Raw genomic sequence first — 18,448 nt, 5'->3', positions numbered from 1 at the left:
CTTCGAGACCGCATCACCCCATATGTCCCTGCACGGCCTCTGATCAACTGAGACCAATTTACTAGTGGTCCCTGGCCCTTCGGCGATGCGGCTGGCCTCCACGCGGGCCAGGGCCTTTATGGCTCTGGCCCCGGCCTGGTGGAACGCTCTCCCTCCAGCTGTCCGGGCCCTGCGGGACCTTAGTGAGTTCCGCAGGGCCTGTAAGATCGAGCTGTTCCGCCGGGCCTTTGGAGAAACCAGCCGCTGACTGTGCCCCCTCTCCTCTGGCCCCGACACCTGGGCCGCTTGTCACCTGAGGAGACCTATAACATCTGGTGGAGATCGCCAGCAGTGGGAGCGCGGAGGTCCGTGTTCCTAGCGAGTCTCCCGCGTGCTGGTTCCTGGCACCTTTTATTATGATTCTAATGGGGGCGTGTAGAGGGGCGGGACGGGAGAGTCCGGGAGAGCGGGAGAGCGGGAGATCATCATGTGATGCATGATCTCACCTGGCTGCTACGTGCGGAGAAGAGCGTAAGCGTCTGGGCCTAATCCTCACCTGGGGGCAGATCATTGTCCCTTTGTCTGGGACGCCCGGTGACTGAGCCAGGATAGTTCATGACCCGTGACTCATCACCGGGTTGAGGAGTGTAAGGGGTGCCCGGATGCGACCAGAAGGTCTCGTGAGGTCATCCGCTGGTGCCAACGTTTCTACCCACGGTGTGCTGCTGGGTCAGCAATGCATTACTACTACATCCTCCTCCTTTTTTACATTTTAGAAGGGGACCAAATGCTAGGGGGGGGTGATTTAAAGGGACGCTTTGTCTCCTCCGCCCGGAAATCTGGTCAAGCTTTGACCGAGCTGCTTTGTGCAACATTAGGAGAACAGTTTGGTTGCGGGGTAAGGGAAATTCGAGGGAGCTTCTTACAATAACGCTATTACAGGCAATATTGTGAGGACACACACTGAACGTAAACAAAGATCCGGATAACTTGAGGCATACAATAAAACCAATGCAGAGCTGCACAATAGCACTCAACCATCTCTCCCGCAGCCAGCCTCCAGGAGGGCTGACCACCAATGGGGCAAAACATCATATTTCCAGATTAAGATACAACTTCTTGCAGCTCCACGTACTTCTCCATATGAATCAATTGGGAATTGTCAGAGAGAGGAGTTAAAGCAACACATATTATGTACAATATTTCACAACCTTGGTGATGCAACAACAGCAAGTAATCAATAAGCGGCCACGATTATCTAAGGTCGCTTGACGAAAGTTCCTGCTGCTTTCGGAGGCCGGGGGGGGCATCCCAGAGCCCGGTGGAGGTAGAGTTGGATGGACTTCAAGCAAGGGCGCATGAGCCAGCCCGGGCCCGATAGTGCCTTAAGCGCTTTTGTAGGAGGGCGAACCGGGGGACTCCTACTAAGGAAGCTCGCAAAGTGGGAGACAAACTCCGCTTCGGAGGAGAGGCGACCACAGCGTGGCGCTCCGACAGGAGGGATCCCGAAGAGGCAGAGCCCGAGCCGGGCTGGCTGGCGGCGTCCCGGGCTCCTGGGAGGTGGAGCCTGGGGTAGAAGACGCATGGTGAGGCAACTGAGGGCAACAAAGAGTCCCGGCAGAGAGTCGAGGCGCGGAATGTAATTAAACGTTCTCTCCCCGCGAGGTCCAGAACCAGCCCCTGGGGAGCAGGGATGTTTCCGAATTTCACGGGGAATGTCCTCCATGTGATGTGCAGTTCCAATTGGCCGGAGCCGCATGAATGGGCCCGGGTCGGTTCCCCATTTGGCTTTCTGCGCCGCAAGTGATGCGGGCGCAGGTGTTGGATTCCGGTAGTTAGCTTGCACAGTCTTGGTGGACAAGGGAGAGAGCGCCAGCCGGGAGGGTTTGGACGACCGGGTCCCCAGTGTCGGCGCTCATAGAGTACTCTTGATGGATGAGGGCATTCATGAAGGCTTAACCCCAGACTCCGCTAGGAAGTCTCCGGGCGCTTTGCAGACGAGGGAGAGCAGCGCAGGAGCTTAGCAAGCTCCCGACTCCTGGTGGTACTACCGCTCCAGAGCAAAAGGATCGGTAGAAGGCGCTGGCAGCGGCGGCGTAATTGCTCCCAGATGTTGGTCTGTAGTAAAAGCTTCGGGCTCAGGGGTGGCCGATTACGCGCTGGCAGGAGGCAAGCAGAGTAGGCAAAGGGATGGTGGCCGCTGGAGTTGGTGCAGCGTGATGAGATTGCAAAAGCAGAGCGGCACAGAAGGTTCTCGGAGTGTCTCAGGGTGGCCTTTGCTTGGGGCGCAGCAGCTCTTTGAGCTTGGCTGGCGGTCGCCTTGACGCCTCTCCCCAGGTCATCTCGGGTCTTTGGGCGCTATGGCGACTGGGCGCGTTCCTTGTTGAGACCGCTTGGCGGATCCTTCAGAGAGATGTGTTCCATCTCCGGGATGGGGTTGGTTTCCTCCTGGCGCCATTCCATGGGCTGGCCTATCATGGCGAGTCGGAGTCCACAGGGACCTGTGGTGGAAGAAAAGGGGACTGGAAACACACCCCCTTCCCCAGGTTATGGGAGGGGTCGGTCCCGCCTAGGCTCGGTCCTCTAGAGCGGATGGCCCGGGGAGATCAAGATCGAAGTTTTTTTGTTTGAGTTGGGGTTTAGAGCTTAATATAAGAAGGCTTGTTTTGCAGCCTGGCGTGAAGTTGTTGCTTTCTAATGCAATCCCCTACTGGGGGCCGCCTGCTCCTCTTTTCTTTAATTGTTTTGACAGGGAGGGCAAGGAGGTAAGGCACGACCCTGGTGGGAGTTGGCTTCAGAGCCGCCATCAGGGTGGCTGTCAAAGGCTGCAGGGTCCGGAGAACCTCGAGGGGAGGGGACGAGGCGGGTCCTGGGGGGGATTGTGGGTATGCAAAGTAGCTAATCAGCAGCAACACAAAAGGGGCTTTTGGAAGCCGCCTTTTGGGGGATGCCGGTGCATCCGAGGATGAAGCAATTGCAAAGGCGATTAAGAGGCAGATTCCTCGCACACAAAAAAAAGGAAAGGGGGGGGGGTTTCTTTGCAAGGGAGTTGTACTTCACCGCGGACCTTTGGTGGCTAATGCAAAGGAAGGCTGGAGCGCCGCGAAATTTGTGATCGAATTATCTTTGGGAGATACCAACACGAAACCACTCCTTAAGGGGCTACCGTTTCGGCCAAGCGTCTTTAGAAGTGATGATGGTGCTATGATACCATCACCACCGGGGGTTTCAAAATGTGGGTGAATTCTGGTGCAGCAGCCTCCTTTTTAAACTGGGGCCTGTCCTGGCAGTGCTGCGGTATCAGGACGGGCCCCAGATTTTAATCCAGGGAGGGCCAGTCAGGCCAATTGGCTCCTCCCGCCTTTTAATACTCGGTCGAAAAACAGGAAGGAGAAGAGAGGGGAGAGGGAAACAGTTTCCACGGAAATTAGAAAGTGAATTTCGAAGGCAATAATTGATCAATGATCTGTGATGGCCTTTACCCATCCCAGACCAAAGTCGCTTTGACCTGGACTCATGAGGTCCCTTTCCCAGAGATTGACATGGATGTCTCAACGATGGGCGGACTGGCCAGAGCTGCCGCTCGAGTCCTGGCTGTTGACTGCGTGAGCTGGCGGATGCTCCGCTCAAGGTTTGTCATCCCCCCCACCCCCCAGATGCCGCTGGGCAAGCCTCGGTCGGCTGACTGGTCGGGCCACTCGGCTGCTCTGATGACGGTAACATCAGCCGGTGTCCAATTGCAGGCCCTTGAACATACATCCTTCTATGGCGAGCTCCAGGTATGGGTGGGAGCTCCCGATAGGCTGCCTCCACCGCCATGCGATGGTGGTGTGGGCTGCGCCATGTTGGCTGCTGGGGCTTGTAGCCTCTTTTATTGGGTCTGGCAGCGGGCAACGATGTGGGCAAGAGAATCAACTGAGCTTAGCTTTGGTTCGCAGGCAATTCCTGGTGTGGATGTTTGTCCAGACTCGGGAGATGGATGGGTCCTTGGTGCGCGGAGTCGATCACTCTGGGGACGATGAACAGTCCCTCGTTCAGCGCCAGAGGCCTTTTGGCAGCATCTTAGCTCCAATAGTCCCGGTAGGGATGGGTCTCACATACTGGTTATTGGGGCGACAAGAACCTCGTGGGGGAACTTTCTAAAGGAGATAGGGCTGGGTGCATGCAGCCGGTGATGCCAACGAGAGGGGGGGTGGTTTTGGCAGGGCCTTGGTGTTTGGGTCTGCTCTAGTACTCTCGCTCTCCTGGCATCCTGGCTGGGGAGATGCCCTCCGGCGGGAGTTTCCCCGACGGGCAGTCGCTTCTCCAGTGGAAGCCTTTCTGGCATCGTGGGCACCGGGTTTTGGGCGGCCTTCTCCTCTTGGGGGGTGGACCCTCCTCCATCGGGTTGTAGGCCCCCCCACCGGCTGCTCTTACACTCCCTTCGCTAGCGTCCGGTTCTGCCGCAGTTAAAGCAGTCATCCTGGAGGCTGCCCCTCCCCGCCGGGGTGGAGAGTGCCTGCGCGCGAGGAGGCTAGCTTGGTGGGCGGAAGATCCGATGTCCTGGCAAGCTTCCAAGCATGTCGGCCAGTTCAGGATCTTTGCCCAGGCCCGTTGATTGCTCTGCGTGCACTGCGCGGAGGCTGCTCTCCTTAGCTGGTAAGGCGCATGAGGAGCCTGCTTTGGGCCTTCTTCGCCATCTACCTGCCCTCTTGAGCGCTTCCTTGAGCCTGGTTCACCAACTTCCGGCATAGGGCTCTTTGGGGCTTTTGCCGGATGGTGGAGAAACTCTGGGTTGGCTGGGCCGGCATTGGGGACTTTGATAAATGCCTTATAGGCGCACTCCAGAGGTGACCGTAAGGGTGGCCTCAGGCAGGACAATCTGATCGCTAGTTGGCGAAAGCATCGAAAACCGGTGAAGCTGAGCTGCCAGGTAGGGCGCTACCGAGGCGGCTCCCCTGTTGATGCATTGCTGGCGGAACTCGCTCTCCCAGATCACAAATTGTGCAGGGCTCAGGAGCATGCTAAAGGTGGTTTTCCAGTCGTCAACCGAACCATTAGGTGATTCCCTTCGCGATTGACTCCGCAGCATGCCTCTCAACGTGAAGCAGGGTTAGTGATTCCTACCGTCCCGCATGGCTTTGGCGGAGCTCCGGTGAGGATATTATAGCTCAAGGGGCGGTAATTCTCGACAACCTCGCCGAACAATGCCACCCTCCCCCTCGGGTATTATCTGTGAAATGGACGGGCACAATGCGAGAATATCGGCATCGCTCTTCCTCGTCAGGGTTTCTTTCTTTTGCAGATCGTGGGCTAATACGCTTCCGCGAGATGTTTGAAAACCCGCTGCCATTACGTGGCGCTTGACGGAGGTGCAGTGGCTTCGAAAATGAAGGCGGAGCAGTGGGGAGGGGCGGCTGAGCCGCGGGAGAATTTGAAATGGGCGGGGGAGCAAGGGGGGCAGAAGGAGTGACAGGCGGCCCAGATTTAGCTGATAGAGAAAATTCCGGGGTTGAAATTGAAGGTGAAAGATCGAAAGGAGGGCTGCCTACGGCAAGGGAGCCATAGGTCTGCAGGCTGATGGCTTACATAACATTGCCCCTCCATCGCCAGTAGCAGCAGTGACATCGGGCCGCTACGAGGCTCTGTGCTTAAGAGTGCGCCCGATGTTTTCCCTCTAGTCTCCTTAAGATTCAATGTCCCCTGCTGGGTACCATGGACATTGAGCTCTTCAATCTCTCAACCAATTTTGCAGCGCATTCTTCACGGGGACTCCCGTCGCGATTTCGTCTTTAACGCCAGTTCGCCAACGCATTTGGTCATAAGCTCCTGCTTTTGGGTAAGCCTCCCATACTCACCGGGTGTTCCGTCGACGCAGAAAAGTGTCCTAGGACGCTGCGTATTCTGGATGTGCGCATCCGAGAGGACAGGCGAGCACCGGGGAACGGTGGGTCCCTGGATGCGCGGATCCAGCCGACTTCGTATCACGCTGCCCTTTCCAGGCGACGTAGAGCAGGGTGGAGGTTCGGGAGGATTCCTTCGTAAGTTTCGCACCAGTTTCGTAGCTCCAGTAATCTTTAACGTGGTCAGCGCAAGAACGGTGACGAGACGCTGGAGATAACATCTGGTCCAGGAGATCGCCAGCAGCGGGAGCGGAGGTCCGGTAATTCCTAGCGGTAGCTCCCCCCGCCAAGTAGCTGGTTCCTGGCACCTTTTATTATGATTCTAATGGGGGGCTGCAGTAGAGGGGCGGGACGGGAGAGTCCGGGAGAGCCTGGAGAGCCGGGAGATTCATCATGCGTGATGCATGATCTCACCTGGCTGCTACTGCGCGGAGGAAGAGCGTAGGGCTGCTCGGGGCTCAATCCTCACCTGGGGCAGATCATTGTCCCTTTGTCTGGGACGACTCGTGACTGAGAGCTAGATAGTTCTCATAACCAAGCGACTCATACGGGTTGAGGAGGGGGGCGCGGTGACCAGAAGGTCAGAGGTCCGCTGGTGTGCCAACGCTCTGCACACGGTGCTGCTGGGTCAGCAATGCATTACTACACTACCATTCCCTCCCCCTTTTTTGGGGGAAGAGAGAACTTAAAGTTGGAATGCCGGACGCCACTTATATTTTTATTCTACTGTGATTTGTTGTATAACTGTTAGAATTCATTCTATGGTTTTACCGCTGCTTTAATGTTTTAAGGTTTTAACTGTTTTACAGTGTTTTTATATGTTGTACATCGCCCAGAGCCCTTCGGGGATGGGGCGATACAAAAATCCAAGAAATAAATAAATAAATAAATTAAGAAGCACTTTCCAGAAATTTAGCAATCTTGACTCATGGGGGAGGAGCGGTCCCCTTTGACCAGCCAAAAGGCTATGATGATGATTATGGGACTTATTACAGCTCTCACCCCACGTAGCTTTTGTTCATATATGGAGAAGAACTCTGTAAAATTGAGCGAAAAAGCTGATTGGATCCAACTATTAATGGGTACTTCAGAATCTTTGCCATTACAAAGGTACACCAATGAGTCTAAGGTAGATTGTTTGCAGTTAGGCACTGAAAATTAGTCTCAGCTGAGAACTAAAAGTTCATAAATGTGTACAAAGCATCCCCATGGAACCCTCTAATGAATCCATACAGATGAATGAGTCAATGTCTGACCCAGCATGGCTTTAACTACAGTTGCTGCCTCCTAGTAGCTGTTAAAGTGAACCTAAAAATATTTCCCCACCACCACACTTGTACAAATCACCATTTGAAAGCGCTACCAGATAATTCTGAGTGTTCAAAAGGCTGAACTTGTTAGCAGTGGCTTGCCTAAGTCTGCATGAAGAGTCCATGTCAGGTTAACAAATCTGGATCATGTTTTCCTTCATATCAAGGAACATAGCTTTTTTTGGAGATCTATAGAATAACAGCAAGATGCATTCACCAACTGACCCACATTAGATACTGGAAGCCTGAGAAGATGATCAATTTAACAAAGCTCACACAGCCCTATCCAAAGCCTGAGGATGGCACCATTGCCGTGCCGTCCCGTCACCTCTAGATGGTTTTCAGGCGGCAGAAAAAACCAAAAAACCTCCCCAGTTGCCTGAAAGCCCTCCATGGAACTAAATAAGCTTACGTCACCCTTTTGGATAGCAGAAGTCCGGGGCACTAGCTGCAGTGCTTGTAGTGAGAAAGCCTGGGTGGAAGCCGACTATTAAGTAAGCTGCTTTGGTCCCCACTGTGGAGAAAGCTAGGATGTAAATAATAAATATAGCTGAAGATTGGTGGCAGATAAGATGTAGGTTGGTGAATGTTTGAGAGGGAGGGGAGGGGAGGGGAGTAGGAAGTAAGAGAAAATGAGAGGTTGTTGGGGCTTTCAGAAAAGGGAAAGAGTGGGGTAGGGAGAAATGTGACGGCTCCCGCAAATACTTATGGGTTCCCACTTGTATACTTTAATAGTGAAGTCAGCCAAATCTGAGGGTACTTAAATTCTGTGATTGGAGTATGGACAAGTAGATCTTTCTACAAACCTGAAAAATGCCACAGGTTTGCAAAAAAAATCTGAAACCTAAAAAACCAAACAAATGTGGTTAAATAACCCAGATTGATAAAAGGAATGCCTGCATGTTTAAAAAGGGGAAGCCCTAAATGGCAGTTGCTAGACAACCACAGAATTCTACACTTAATTTCTTTCAGAGGAAGAGGCAGAGTCGTTTCCAAGGGTCTTTTGGCCTTTGAGAGAGGCCTCATTGGGGCCAGGTCTGGTAGCAACCACTGGATGACTTAAGAACATAAGAACATAAGAACATAAGAACAAGCCAGCTGGATCATAAGAACATAAGAACATAAGAACAAGCCAGCTGGATCAGACCAGAGTCCATCTAGTCCAGCTCTCTGCTACTCTCGGTGAGTGACTCATACTCTCAGGTGCCTTTTAGAGTTCACATGGTGGGATGAAAAGCAATGGCCTTCTCTGTGGCTGTTGCTCCCGAAAGCACCTGACTGTTAAGGCATTTGCAATCTCAGATCAAAGAGGATCAAGGATTGGCAGCCATAAATCGACTTCTCTCCATAAATCTGTCCAAGCCCCCCCCCTTTTAAAGCTATCCAGGTTAGTATGGCCATCACCAATTCCCTGTGGCAGCATATTCCAAACACCAATCACACGCTATGGGAAGAAGTGTTTCCTTTTATTAGTCCCAACTCTTCCCCCCCCCAGCATTTTCAATGAATGCCCCCCCTGGTTCTAGTAGACAGGAGAAAGAGAGAATTCTCTCTGTCAACATTTTCTACCCCATGCATAATTTTATAGACTTCAATCATATCCCCCCTCAGATGCCGCCTCCAAACTAAAGAGTCCCAAACGCTGCAGCCTCCTCATAGGAAGGTGCCCAGTCCCTCAAATCATCCTTTCGTTGCCCTTCTCTGCACTTTTTTTTCTATCTCTTCGTAATATCCTGTTTGAGATGTGGGTGACCAGAACTGAACACAGTAATACCCAAGTGTGGTCAGCATTCACACGGCTCTTTATATAAGTGGGCATGACAATCTTGCAGTTTTATTATCAATTCCTTTCCTGATTATCCCTTAGCATAGAGTTTCGTCTTTTTTTCACAGCTGCTATGCATTGAGTTGGTATCTCCCATGGAACTATCAATTAACATTTCCAAATCCCTTTCCTGGTCTGTGACTGATAGCACTGACCCCTGTAGCTGCAGTATGTGAAGTTTTCTGGATTTTTTGCCCCTATGTGCATCACTCTTTACATTTTGCTACATTGAACTGTAGCATTTTGCCATTTCTTAGCCTTCCACTCACCCACTTATCAAGGTCCCTGAGCTCCCTTCGCAGAATCCTTTGTGGTTCTCACCACCCTACATAATTTGGTATCATCTGCAAACTTGGCCACCACGCCACCCACCCCTACCTTCCAGGTCATTTATGAATAGGTTAAAGAGCACTGGTCCCAATAATACGATCCTTGGGGACACCACTCTCACATCTCCACATTGTGAGAATTTCCCATTTACACTCCACTTCTTGCTTCTTGTTTCTCAAACCAGTTTTTAATCCATAGGAGGATTTCCTCCCTCTTCTTATTCCCTTCATTGGCTGAGTTTTCTAATAGTCTCTGGTGAGGAACTTTGTCAAAAGCCTTTTGGAAAATCCAAGTGACAATGTCCACTAGTTCCCTTATCCACATGCCTATTTACATCCCTCAAAGAACTCTTAGTAAGTTTGTAAGACAGGATTTGCTTCCCCTGCAAAGCCATGCTGACTTTCTCAGCAGGTCTTGCTTTTTGTACATGTTTTTTATAATTTTATCTTTAATGACAGATTCTACTAATTTGGCTTCAGGAACAGATGTCAAACTGACTGGTCTTTGTACTCTCCTCGGTCCCCCCCTGTGATCCTTTTCTTAAAGATTGGTGTGACATTGGCCATCTTCCAGTCTTCAGGGATGAGCCTGATTTCAAGGATAAGTTGCATATTAAAGTGAGTAAAGGATCAGCACTTTCTATGCTTGAGCCTTTAAGAACTCTTTGGGTAATGCAATCTGGGCCAGGGATTTGTATATTTAGTTTATCAATGGCTGCCAGAACTTCTTCCTTGTCTACCACTATCTTCTAGTTCCTGATTCGCCTCCTAAGAAGCTTGGTTCAGGTGCAGGAATTCTTTTCCTCACCTCCCCTTTAAGACAGATGCAAAGAATTCATTCAGCTTTTCTTGCAATCTCCTCTGCTATCTTTTAGCACACCTTTGTTCCTTTGTCATCTAACGGGCTCATCATTCTTGCTGGCTTCCTGCTTTTGATGTACTTGAAGAACTGTTTGTTGCTGGGTTTGATGTTCACAGCCATGCCTCATAACTTTTTTGCCTCCCTTACAGCCAACTTCTGCTTCTCTTGCCACCATTTGTGTTCTCTGGTATTCTCAATGTTAAGTTGGACTTCCATTTCTAAAAGACATCTTTTTCCTAATAATTCTCTCTCAACGCCCCTTGTTAACCATGGTGGCTTTGACTGGCTGCTCTCCTAACCTGTGGAACACATTCCAGTTGAGCTTTTAAGACTGTGTTTTAAATAACCTCCAAGCATCTTTGACATTTTTAATTCTCTCTTGATTTTCTCCTTTCAGCGCATTATCCTCTATCTTTGAGAATTTTCCCTTTCTGAAGGCGAACAAATTACATACAGAAGTGTCACTTGTCCATGCAGAGATACTTAAATCTGACAGCATTGTGGTCGCTGTTCCCTATCGCTCACCAACACTGACTTCCCGCATCAGGTCCTGGTCCCACATAAATTAGACTTAGGATCACATCTCCTGGTTGTCTCCCTACAACCATCTGCTCTTAAGCCACAGTCATTTAGTACACATCCAGGAATGTTCTCTCTCCTTACTATGACCTGAACATGCATTTTTCCAGTTTTATATGAGGATAGTTAAAATCTAATAATAATGCATACATTTTTGCTTTTAGCGTCTCCCACTTTTTTTCCATCCTTGTGAATCCTCTTGTGCCTTTGGGTCAGGACGAGCATTATATTCACGTTAAACTATGTTCCTGTATTGATATCCACAGTGCTTCTGTAGAGGAATCAGCTCCCTTTGCATTGTCTTATTTTATGTACACTCATGCTCTTTTGATGTAGAGGGCCACCCCACCCCCACACACGCCTCTGTCCTATCCTTCCTGTAGAGCCTCTGCAGAACGCATAAATAACAGCATCCCACTGGAATTCTCCCTAATCGCACCACATGCTCTCTGTGATGCCCACTATAATAATGTCCTCCTTCAAAACTCTGTACTCCAGCTCCCATTTTAGGTCGTAATCGTCTCTACTATTAGCATAGAGACACTTGTATACTCTGCTCTCTGTCCCCTAACCTGGGATTTATGTGTTTTGCCCCTCTAGCCTTTGTAGACACTGTCACTTATCATACAAGTATGTTCCTCACTTCCTGTGGCTGTGGCGATTTAAAAAAACCTCCTTCTCTGTCTTCAGATCCTCATGGACTCTTGTGTATTCAACCTCGGAATCAAGTCACTCCTCAGCTCCTGTCGGCTTTCCCTTGTGAATCAGTTTTCTAAAAGCTGTTCTTGCCATCTTTTTAATGTTGAGCCAGCAGCTCCGGTTCCTCTTTGGTTAAGATGAAGCTTCCGTCCCTTTTGTACAGGCCTGCCTTTATCCCAAAAAAGGTCTCTCCCAGTTCCCTGGACAAATCTGAAACCCTCTGCCTTGCACCTCACCTTTCTCATCCACGAGATTGGAGACCTCTGTATCTCCGGCTACCTAGCTCAGCTCCCCAAGTGCAAGTGGGGAACAGGTAGCATTTCGGAGAATGCTACCCTAGGGGTCCTGGATTTTAACCTTTTTTCCTAGCAGCCTAAATTTAGCTTCCAGAACTCCTCCCCGCTAAGCATTCTCCCAATGTCATTGGTACCAATGGGACTTCACACAACTGCTGACTCCACTCCCAGCACTGTCTTAACAGGCCTATCTAGACGTAGAAGGGCATTGCATCCGTAAGCAACCTTCTTCGGCACTGTGGCAGGCAAGTCACCATGCGTCATCAATGCCTCTGTCACAAACTCCAACTCTCTATATTCCTGATGTGATCGAATCACTCCACTACAAGGAGCTCCCCCACCTCCCCGCCGAGAGTATCCTCAGTGCCAGAGGATAGCTGATCACCAAGGGCGGCTGGGATCCTATCTAAGGGAGCATCTTTCCCCACTCAGACTGGCATCCTCTGTCACCCAGACTCTTTTCATTCTCCATGATTGATCTGAAGAGATGTCACCTTGGGAGTGGGACCTCGCCAAGCTAGGTCCCTGAAAGCCTTTGTTTGAGTTGTCCTCCCTCTGCTGCCTCTCTCAGCTTCTCCAGGTCTGCTACCTTTGGCTTCTCAAGAGAGAATGGACACGCTCCTTGAGTTGCCAGGAGCTCATTGCAGCGAGGGCACACCCACCGACTTCTCTCTGGGCTTCCTGAGTGGCAGATAGTCATACATGTGACACTCTCAGTGCAAAACACTGGCAAAGTCCCCTCACCCCTGCTGGCTTCCTGCCTTCATATCTAAGCTTTTGTTTAGATATTTAGATATTAAACTTTTAGTCAGTTCCCTTGGAGCTATCTGTACTCTACTATCCCTTCTAAGAAATTGGTCTCCTTTGCTGGTACCATATTTGAAAGGACTGGAACTAAAGACTGAATGACTCACCTCAGGGAGCTCCCACCTTTAGCAGCTCCAGGACAAAGAGTAACCTCTGTTAACCCCTTCTGCTGTTAAGCCCCACCTCCAGCAGCGTCTCAGCTCCTAGGTGCAGCCTTAAGGAGAGAAAAGAGATAACCCCTGCAAACCCCTTGTTAAAAAATACACTGTTTTAAAAGATGTGGCTTTGAGAAAGCCCTCCAAAATGAACACCAGAGTCACTCTGTTCTTCCTGGCCCAGATGCCTTGTCCACTGCTGCTCCTTTCTGCTGGTTCCAGAGACTGAACTAAAGACTGAATGACTCACCTCAGGAGCCCCACCTTTAGCAGCCCAGGACAAAGAGTAACCTCCTACAATGGACTTGACTTGATCCATTGTCATGACTCACCTAGGCCTTACTGCTTTATACTGTTCAACAGCAGCCACTCTATGAACGCCACTGTAGTGTAATGATTGGAGCTTCAGAGTAGGGACTGGGAGATCCAGGTGTAAATGACCTGTCAGTCATGGAAGTTCATAGGGTGATGTAGGGCCAGTTCATACTTGCAGCCTAACCTACTTCACAATATTATTCTGAGGATAAAAAGGAGGAGAGAAAAGTAATACAAGTTGCTTTGGTTCCCACTGTGGAGAAAGGTGGGTTATACATGAAGAAAATAAATAAATAATATAGCTAAAGATGCAAGGTAGGCAAAAGGTAGGTTGGGGAATGGCTGAGAAGGAAAGAATAAGGAAGGGAAAAGGGCTTTGGGGGGTCACCAGGAGGAGGGAAAGAGGAAATAGTGTGTGTCCCCACAAGTCTCATGGAGATCTGATGGGAAGGAGAGAAGCAGGAAAAAGGGAGAGGCTATGAGGACTTTCAGGAAAGGGGAAGTAGAAGTAGCAGGGGAGAGGGAAATGAGATGCTTCCTGCAAGCACTTGTTCTAAAATAATCTAGAAATCACAGCTAGATGTATGCTGGTGATATGCACACATATATAGTTTATAGTGTTTTAAGCCATATAGACACATATAGGTAGCCTTAAAAGTTAGCCTGCACAAAAGGGTGGAGCATGTTATATAAAATCATCTTAGCTAACGAAACTGATGGGGCCTGTACTATTGAGCTTGCTGAAAATCAAGTAAACACGGAGGAATGCGAAGGGGTGCCAGGGAGCATAGTGACCTTGACAGCAGATAGAAGTCTTAAAGTTTGTTGGCTAATTGGGATAAAGCACACCTGCTCTGAGATCATATCCCACCTGAACGGTACTAGTTGGAACAGAAGGAGAGATTAATGGCTTGACTGTCATATCTCCTCCTTTGAAGCCTGTTAGTAGAGATAAGGGAGCTAGCAAGATGTTCACAAAATAGATAAGGATTAGCAGAAGGCTTGATTGCTATAGAAACTTTGTACATTAGGTGTTTTTAGACTCAAGTTACATTACAAATATGAGATGGAAAGGTGTGGTAAGAGGTGGGATAAGATGACCAGGTCTGTACGTTTACTTGACTCAACCCAATGAGCAAGAAGCGGGGAGGTATGTTTTTGTAACTATAAATTATGTTACACAGGCGGCAGCTCTTCGAACCTCCTCCCTGTTGCTAACAGAGGAGAGTTCCCTCTTCTGCGCAGAATTGAAACAATAAAACTCTGAACACTGAAGAAGCTTATGGATGGTTATTTGTGAGTAACCGGAGAGAGCCTTAGTTCTAAGGACAGGGCCCTGCCCTGTCCCTAACACTGGTACGTACAGAACTGTCATGCAGAATTTACTACCCACTGCATTACCTACCAGTGCATAGTGTAGCCTTCTGGGTGTTTAGCAATCATCCTGTTTTTACAGGTATAAAAAGACTGTATATACAGAAGCCTAAATTGAGCCTCTGTTGGGCCATGATATATGACTTCTGCACCAGAAACAAACTGAGGCCAGTGGTGTAGCACCAACGGGAAGGAGGGGTGCAACGCCTTGGGCGGAACTACAAGTAGGAGGAAAGGAAGGTACAGCTGCAAGTTAAAGTGGCAGATGGGGGGAGTGGAGAAGGCCTCTGACTTGTCACTATACCAAACAGTGGTTAAAAGCAGGAGGTCCCATTATCAACAATGCAGGCAATGAAACTGGGCCATATATAGGCAAAGTTGCATCCTTTGCATGTTCATGGAAGTCCCAGATATATACTAAAACACACCTTTGCATATTCACCAAAGTAAAAAGACCCTTCTGGGACCTAAGCGGCTTCATGAGGAGTGAATATGGAAGTATAACATGCTGAGAGCATTTGAGTCAAAGGGAGAAAATAAAGGGGGATTTGCCTGTCCCTTTCTTATAGAATCTTGCAAAAGGGGGATCTTGAGGTGGGTAAATGAGGGAATGGCATATCCAGATTGTTCCCCATGTTGGTCCTGGGTTGACTGGTTACGCAGATGTCTGCTTTCTATTGCATTCTCTGTCAAATATTCCATAACGTTTAATTTATTGTAATCTTAAAGGATTGATTGGCAGGAAAAAAGATGTTTAGCATATTTAAATTAACTGTCTAATAAGTAAACTATGATGACTTTGTCCAAGGCCACCCAGAGAGTTATATGACGCAAGAGTGATTAGGATGACACACATAATTGTTAACTGCTATTATTATAGTTGTTGTTGTTATTATTTTCTAAATTGCAAGCAGAGAAACAACTACACATTCCCAGTTGCTCGTGACAGTGTCTAATAATAGTATGTATAATGTATATTCCCTTCCTGGCTGGAATTCTTCTCCCCTCGCAATAAATTCTGCTGCTCTAATTTTGCAACATATTTAAAGTACTGTTAAGAATAAGAGGTACATAAATAGTTCGAGAGGCAAGTAGGGTTGCTAACCTCCAGGTGGAGCCTGGAGAGCTTCAGGAATTAAGACTGATCTCCAAACCTCAGAGAAATGGCCATTTTGGAGGGTGGGATTACACCTCACTGAGATCCTCACCTCCCCAATCCCAGCTGTTTCCAGGCTCCGCCCCCTAAATCTACAGGAATTTCCCAACTGGGAGATGACAACCTTAGAGAGAGCTCGAAAAAGTTTTGCTGGGGGGTGGGGAGAGTGCAGAGTACTTGCTCCCTCTCTGTGCGCTCAGCATTGCTTGAAGCAATGGTCCAGACAGGACCTACTTTCTTGTGCGTTTCTCCAATAGGACAAATAGTGCCTCCTCTAGATTGTTTCAACTCAGCATATAGTGCAGAGGACAAAAGTGAAGCTCTGTGTGAATTGTGATCCAAATTGGGCCCTGCACATGCAGGAATGGAGGAAAACCTGCAACTCACCTCTGACTGTTACATAGGCTACAAGGACTCAACTGGTGTATTCCAATAATGCATAAATAGCTGATGTTATTTCTTTCTAACAAGTTGGGTTGGGGTTTCTGCAGCCTGACTCTCTGGCAGACTCTTTTCCTGGACACTAACGAGGCTTACTCCAGGTCTCGACTCGTGTCAGCTGAGGTTGTACTCCTCAACTCGAATCCTCCTCTGCTCTCCTTCCACCATTGGTACAGCAGCCAACTCGTGCTCTCGAGCCGAAGCTCAGCCTGCAGGGTGGGACCACCTCCCTGTGTGCTGGCGCTCCGGACATTGGCCATTAAGCTGAGTCCCCTGTTCTGTGAATGCCCAAAGCTTTTCACACTGCCACGAGTCTCCCCTTCTGCGCATGGGCGAAATACTTAGCTGTGATTGGCTACATGGCAGAGTCGAGTGACGGAGATTCCTCACTCCATCGGCTTCGGCTCGAAATGCTGCAACCCCGAAGTTCTTGCCAGTCGACTCAACTCCCCAGTAGAGTCGAGAAATTCAATGGCAAGAGGGAGGTGAGTCGAGTCAGACACGAGTCCGACGCTACGTCTGTGCGGAGGACTCGGGTCAGACTCAAGTGAATCTAAGGTCGACTCCGACAGTGTGGAAGGGCCCTTATTCTCATTCTAATGGAAGCTGCTGGGAAGTAAGTTCCCAAGTGCCACAGGGACCCTATTTGGATCAGAGTTTCAGCCTTTCCCCTGCACCATATTTCTGACCTGAAACAGCCAAGGGAGGGAGGGATTTTTCCTGTTATGGGAATGCATGCCTCAGAGCTCTCCTTTCTGTGGTTTCTTGATGAATACTATAGCTGGAATGAAGTGCTGAAGAATCAGAAGGTGGAGGGATGGACTCCACCAATATCCCCATTCTACAGTCTTTCTTCCTACGGATCACTTCTGTCTGCATGACTGAAGTGAAGGGTGTGGCTGGCTCGTAAACCCTAATGTCATGTCATATTAATTTGCAAGCCTGCTGTCAGAGGCAGCTATTGGAATGGGAGGACTGTGAGTAGGAAATTAAGGGGAGAACAGTTCTTGTAATTTTCCTCCCAGCAGTTCTTTATCTTCAAAGTCATCTGTGGCGGCTCATCCAGAGTAGATATGGGAGGGTTACAGAGAGTGTCTTTAATCTTAGCAGCAGTCATCTGAAGAAACGTCTTTCCCTAGTATGTCCACACATGCCAATTGTGGGCCTAATGATTGGCAGCCTCCAAGTGGGGTCTGGAGATCTCTCAGAATTACAGCTGATCTCCAGACAACAGAGTTCTGTACTCCTGGAGAACATTTCTGCTTGGAGGGTGTACTCTGTGGCCATCATACCTTGCTGAAGTCCATCCATCCAAGCCCCACCCTCTCCAGACATTTCCCAGTTGGTTGTCTTCCAGTTGTATTTCTCACTCTGTGGAATGGGTTCTGTGAGGAAGCTGCCATCTTTTTTGTTATGAGATGCTGTAAGGTAGTTGCATCTGCTTGTGTGAGCAACAGATATTTTCTTGAGGAGGGGATAAGGGATTTTATTTTATTATGGTGATTTTGAATTTAGAATTGAAAGCAGCCTTGAACCACAAAGGGGGAAGATAGTATGTATGTATGTATGTATGTATGTATGTATGTATGTATGTATGTATGTATGTATGTATGTATGTATGTATGTATAAATAAATAAATAAGAAAGAAAGAAAGAAAGAAAGAAAGAAAGAAAGAAAGAAAGAAAGAAAGAAAGAAAGAAAGAAAGAAAGAAAGAAAGAAAGAAAGAAAGAAAGAAAGAAAGAAAGAAAGAAAGAAAGAAAGAGGACTTTCTGTTTCAGATGCCTTTTCCATCCTCTTACACTCACTGCACAGCAGATCTGATAATCTCTGCTGTTTGTGAGAGCGACCTTTTCCCCTGCTTTGCAGGGAAGACAAAAGAAATGCCCTTGTGTTATTCTTTGGTTTGGGTTTTTTTGCTCCACCCCACATCCCCTGCTTTACTTCCACACTCCTGATGATTATGAGAACTTTTTAAAACTTCAACGTCAAGCATTTGTACCATATTGGATCTATCAAAATAATGATAGATCTAACACAGGAACATTGAAATACCAAGGAATATCGAAATAACAAGCCTCTCTTTGCTCCCACGACAGCGGCAGTGGCAGGAAGTATGCAGGGGCAGAGCTGGGGGGAACTGCGCCCAGGGTACGCGTGTGCCCTGTGCCCCACCCGCCCCCTCCATGCACCTCACCACACCCCCACAGGGACGTGCACCGGTGCATCGCGCGCGCCCCGGCACCTTGGTGCACCACCACTAGAAGTATGTGTGTGGAGGGGGCAGGGAGAAATATTAGTTCTAAAACATGCTCTTCTTCAGCAGAGTGTGGTCCAGGGAATTGTTTTGCCTCTTTCATCTGGGGGGAATATTTTTGGAAAGGGGACACAATATTGATATAACTGCAATAACAACAATATTGATATAATGGCAATTTAA

This window comes from Sphaerodactylus townsendi, linkage group LG05 (assembly GCF_021028975.2).
Source record: "Sphaerodactylus townsendi isolate TG3544 linkage group LG05, MPM_Stown_v2.3, whole genome shotgun sequence".
Classification (NCBI taxonomy): Eukaryota; Metazoa; Chordata; class Lepidosauria; order Squamata; family Sphaerodactylidae; genus Sphaerodactylus; species Sphaerodactylus townsendi.
Note: the sequence above shows the minus strand (reverse complement) of the source record.